Source organism: Esox lucius, chromosome 7, assembly GCF_011004845.1.
Source record: "Esox lucius isolate fEsoLuc1 chromosome 7, fEsoLuc1.pri, whole genome shotgun sequence".
NCBI lineage: Eukaryota > Metazoa > Chordata > Actinopteri > Esociformes > Esocidae > Esox > Esox lucius.
The window spans coordinates 4565798-4571768 of NC_047575.1; the positions used below are offsets into that span (position 1 = coordinate 4565798).

Consider the following 5971-nt stretch of genomic DNA (forward strand, 5'->3'; position numbering starts at 1 on the left):
ACTCATTAAATATCGAGAATAAAGTTTAATAATCCGTTTTATGGTATCCTGGGAAACCATGAAACATTGATGAATTGCGCAAGTGAAGCCAGCGATAACTTTGCATTTGTCCACTGGTTGTCAATTGGACAGATTTTTTTCTTCTAAAAAGACCTAGCCGCTTGCAAATTCTCTTTAAAGTTCGTATGCTAATTATAATTCTGTCATAATTAGCAAAAGTTGATAGTATTTCTTTGTTACTGAAAGAAAGTCTATAATATAGCTGATCCAACTCTGCCATGTCCTCTATCAGTAGGCTATGCAATGCACACTGATCGAATGCGTTATTCTGTACATTTAATTTCGACTTTTATTCTCGATATTTAATGAGTTTATTCTCAAGATTGTATTTCCACTTTTTTCTCGCATTATCATGAGTTTTTTCCCGAAACACAACGACTTTATTCTCGATATTTAATGAGTTTATTCTCAAGATTGTATTTAGACCTTTTTCTCGAAATATAACGAGTTTAATCTCGCATTATAATGACTTTAATAAAACTGTAACAGATTAACTTTAGCGCTTCAAAGACTCATTTTGAAAAATATATTTTATGCTGTTTGGTCTTGGACTGACTGATTGTTACAAATACTAAACTGAGAGAATAATACTATGTTGGTTTTTGATGACTTAACCAATGTACTCATTATAATTCACATTTACAAACAAGGGAAAATCTGTAGTTTTGAATAAAAGATTAAATGAGTAACAAGTGTGATCAGTTTGGATTTTACTAAGAGTTTTGAAAAACGAGAACATGTAATAGTACAATAATAGATAATAGAACAAAAGCAAAACTGCAATTATTCTAGTTAGCAATGATGACCAAATAACAACCATGAATGCAGGGCAAGAGTCCAAAGGTACCCCCATTGACTTATTTTTTTAGGAATCATGGGATGCTTTACTGTTGCACATAGACCACTGAGACACTTGGGGGCCTGAATAGTAGGAACAAACCTTTTCATACATTATAATATGTCCATATACAGTATAGCTAAAATCAGTTTTAAGAACATATACCCTGAAATACTAGTTGCAAAAACAAAAGTTAGGTAATAAGCTGTCAGCTTAAGAAACGCATTGATTTATTTATATTCAAAGTTAAACAACTGGTAAAACATGTTTAAGAGATGTTGAACAAAGGATATAGATTTGTGGTTATTGTTCTATCTTGATAGATATTCCTTATAGAAAGCGATCAGTGTAACCTGCTGAGCTTAGCGTTTACACTCATTAAGTAATAAATGTGCAAGTACTTAATGAGCTAACATCAATGGCTAACGGCAGGTGCATACAAACTTCTAATGTTTTGCAGTAATGCGCCATATATAATTTTTTTTACAAATGGTTGTACATGCAAACAGGCCCTTTTATGATATAAAAAAAGGATAACAAGCAATTGTTATAGGAATACAAGTGAACTTTTTCTTGTACGACTGGTATCATATCAGTTCTTGTTCCATGATGGACATACAGACCTGTAGCTTTAGCAACATGTATGGGGTTTTATGCTCATCCAAAGTAATAACAGGACCTAACTAAAATGATGCACAAAACATATATATATATACAGCTCTGGAAAAAATTAAGAGACCACTCTTAATTTTTCTTAAATCAGCATCTCTACATGTATGGCAGCCATTCCAGTGTCTGTTAAATTCCAACACAGGCACATCTCATTATACTTTATGAGGTACTGATTAGGTGATTACCTAAACCAAATCTAATTTAACAAGGAAAAGTATAAAAACCACTGCTGTGGTCATCACTATCCTCTTCCAATAGAACCAGCTGGATGGCAAAAACAGTGCAAGTAGCACCTCAAAAGTAATTTGAATAAAAAAAATAACTATTCAGCACGATCAAAGAGTTGAAAAGAAAAGCCTTGAGTGAGGAAAAGAAGGGTTCAATTCTGGCTTTACTGGCAGTGGGATACAGTGAGCATCAGGTTGCTTCCATCCTGAACATTTCAAAGATGGCAGTTCATAAGAACAAGGTCAAGCAACAGACATTGGGGACAACAAAGCTACAGACTGGCAGAGGGCGAAAACAACTGTCCACTGACCGAGATGACCATCAACTAATTCGAATGTCACTCAACAACTGTAGGATGACATCAAAAGACCTACAAACAGAATGGTAAACAGCTACTGGGGTGAAGTGCATGGCGAGGTGTGATGGCAATTCCATCGGTGGAGGGCCACAATGGGTATCGCTTCTCGGCCTTTTGGCTAAGATCAAGTGTAGTATCTGTTCTTATAAGTTTAATATCTGATACGTCCCCTATCTGGGGACCATATATTAAATTGATTTTTGGAATAGGGAGATGGAATAGGGGCTTTCTCCGTCCACTACACACATCGACCTGGGATTTCATACACCAAGAATGGCGGCAGCAGGTACGACCGGAGTTGTCATAGCGCTCCTTGTTTATGTGCTAGTTTTGGACAATTTAAGATATAGACTCAATGACACTGCCTGTTTCTCATCACAATGCAATTACTACAGTGGTGGCAAAAAATATCCGTGAGCAATCTTACAAGTTCCACACAAAATTTCGAACAATAAACATTTTGGATTTGGGAGATACGCCGTTGCTGCGGCTTTTGTTTTTTCATCTCTCTACTGCTCAATTAAAAGTAGGAAAAGCAGTGCACGCACTCTACAAATTCCTCAAAGCCGCACGCTAATAATCGCCATCTGTCTACTCTTATCCGGGGACATACTCTTATCCGGGGACATACACCAGTGTCCAGGACCCCTGGACAGCTAGTCTGGCCACTATGGTACTGGCCCAGACTCACCTGTGGGCCTGGAGGTGGGGGCCGGCGTCCTGGCGTGCGATGCGCTGCGTCCGTTGACGCGCGCCGGAGGTCCCGTGGGGACTACCGTGAGCACATTGGACCTTGTGCCGGGGGTCTCCTTGGGCTGTGGTGAAGTCGGGATTGCGGAGGGAGAAGAAGGATTGGCATCTGACATACAGTCCATGGTGGCCCTCGATGCATCTAACACGGCGGCAGTTGGGGCTACTACTGCTAGCGTATCGGCTAAGAGGCTACAAACAACTGCAGCATGCATCGATGGTCATGTGACATTGGCTGTCAATATGACAGCTGAATTGGAAACAACGCCACTTACGCCAGTGATCCAAAACGGGTTCGTACCTGATTGCACTCAGACTGCACCAAACTCCTGCCAAGCTATTAAAAAGATTAGAATTTATGTAATGAGAAGATATCGGGAGACAAATATTTGTTATACATTAAACCAGGCTAAATTAATGTGGGAGAATAAAAATAGGCCAAAAGGGCTTTTTTGTGCTCACCTTAACATACGCAGTATGCTCCCTAAACATGAACAACTGGACCATATTCTCAGGAATTCAAATATTGATATATTAGGCCTATCAGAAACTTGGCTTAAAGAATCATCCCCTGAAGCTGGTGTTGTTTTCCCTGACTATAATGTGTTTAGAAGGGACAGAGGTAAAAGAAGAGGTGGGGGTGTACTGCTGTATCCATCCATCCATCCATCTTCTCCCGCTTTATCCGGGGCCGGGTCGCGGGGGCAGCAGTCTAAGCAGGGATGCCCAGACTTCCCTCTCCCCAGACACTTCCTCTAGCTCTTCCGGGGGGACACCGAGGCGTTCCCAGGCCAGCCGGGAGACATAGTCCCTCCAGCGTGTCCTAGGTCTTCCCCGGGGTCTCTTCCCGGTGGGACGGGACCGGAACACCTTCCCAGGAAGGCGTTCCGGAGGCATCCGAAAAAGATGCCCAAGCCACCTCAGCTGACCCCTCTCGATGTGGAGGAGCAGCGGCTCTACTCTGAGCTCCTCCCGGGTGACCGAGCTTCTCACCCTATCTCTAAGGGATCGCCCGGCCACCCTGCGGAGAAAGCTCATTTCGGCCGCCTGTATCCGGGATCTTGTCCTTTCGGTCATGACCCAAAGCTCATGACCATAGGTGAGAGTAGGAACGTAGATTGACTGGTAAATCGAGAGCTTCGCCTTGCGGCTCAGCTCTTTCTTCACCACGACAGACCGATACATCGACTGCATTACTGCAGAAGCTGCACCGATCCGTCTGTCAATCTCCCGTTCCATCCTTCCCTCACTCGTGAACAAGACCCCTAGATACTTAAACTCCTCCACTTGAGGCAGGCACTCTCCACCAACCTGAAGTGGGCAAGCCACCCTTTTCCGACTGAGGACCATGGCCTCAGATTTGGAGGTACTGATTTTCATCCCCACCGCTTCACACTCGGCTGCAAACCGTCCCAGTGCATGCTGAAGGTCCTGGTTAGAAGGGGCCAACACGACAACATCATCTGCAAAGAGCAGAGACGAAATTGTGTGGTCCCCAAACCTGACACCCTCCGGCCCCTGGCTGCGCCTAGAAATTCTGTCCATAAAAATTACGAACAGAACCGGTGACAAAGGGCAGCCCTGCCGGAGTCCAACATGCACTGGGAACAAGTCTGACTTACTGCCGGCAATGCGGACCAAGCTCCTGCTTCGGTTGTACAGGGACCTGACAGCCCTTAGCAAAGGACCCAGGACCCCATATTCCCCAAGCACCCTCCACAAGATGCCGCGAGGGACACAGTCGAATGCTTTCTCCAAATCCACAAAACACATGTGGATTGGTTGGGCAAACTCCCATGAACCCTCCAACACCCCGTAGAGGGTATAGAGCTGGTCCAGTGTTCCACGGCCCGGACGAAAACCACACTGTTCCTCCTGAATCCGAGGTTCTACTATCGGCCGTATTCTCCTCTCCAGAACCCTGGCATAGACTTTCCCGGGGAGGCTGAGAAGTGTGATCCCCCTATAGTTGGAACACACCCTCCGGTCCCCCTTCTTAAAAAGAGGGACCACCACCCCGGTCTGCCATCCCAGAGGCACTGTCCCCGACCGCCACGCGATGTTGCACAGGCGTGTCAACCAAGACAGCCCCACAACATCCAGAGACTTGAGGTACTCAGGGCGGATCTCATCCACCCCCGGTGCCTTGCCACCGAGGAGTTTCTTGACCACCTCAGTGACTTCAGCCCGGGTGATGGACGAGTCCACCTCTGAGCCCTCATCCTCTGCTTCCTCAATGGAAGACGTGTCAGCGGGATTGAGGAGATCCTCGAAGTACTCCTTCCACCGCCCGACGACATCCTCAGTTGAGGTCAACAGCTGCCCACCTCTACTGTAAACAGCGTTGGTAGGGCACTGTTTCCCTCTCCTGAGGCGCCGGATGGTTTGCCAGAATCTCTTCGAGGCCAGCCGATAGTCCTTCTCCATGGCCTCACCGAACTCCTCCCAGGCCCGAGTTTTTGCCTCCACAACCACCCGGGCTGCAGCCCGCTTGGCCTGTCGGTACCCGTCAGCTGCCTCAGGAGTCCCACAAGCCAACCAGGCCTGATAGGACTCCTTCTTCAGCTTGACGGCATCCCTTACTTCCGGTGTCCACCACCGGGTTCGGGGATTGCCGCCTCGACAGGCACCGGAGACCTTACGGCCACAGCTCCGAGCGGCCGCTTCGACAATGGCGGTGGAGAACATGGTCCACTCGGACTCAATATCTCCAACCTCCCTCGGGATCCAGTCGAAACTCTGCCGGAGGTGGGAGTTAAAGATCTCTCTGACAGGAGACTCGGCCAGACGTTCCCAGCAGACCCTTACAGTACGCTTGGGCCTGCCGAGTCTGTCCAGCTTCCTCCCCCGCCATCGGATCCAACTCACCACCAGGTGGTGATCAGTTGACAGCTCCGCCCCTCTCTTCACCCGAGTGTCCAAGACATACGGCCGCAGGTCAGATGAGACGACAACAAAGTCGATCATCGACCTGCGGCCTAGGGTGTCCTGGTGCCACGTGCACTGATGGACACCCTTATGCTTGAACATGGTGTTCGTTATGGACAAACTGTGACTAGCACAGA

At 46.6% G+C, this 5971-nt stretch overlaps 1 non-coding gene across 1 annotated transcript; it reads left to right on the top strand.

Annotated features, from left to right (window-relative positions):
• The first annotated feature begins 2254 nt into the window (after nucleotides 1–2254).
• On the top strand, nucleotides 2255–2443 carry LOC114839589. The gene has a single exon (XR_003781987.1). It is a non-coding gene; the product is annotated as a U2 spliceosomal RNA (small nuclear RNA).
• The last annotated feature ends 3528 nt before the right edge of the window (nucleotides 2444–5971 follow it).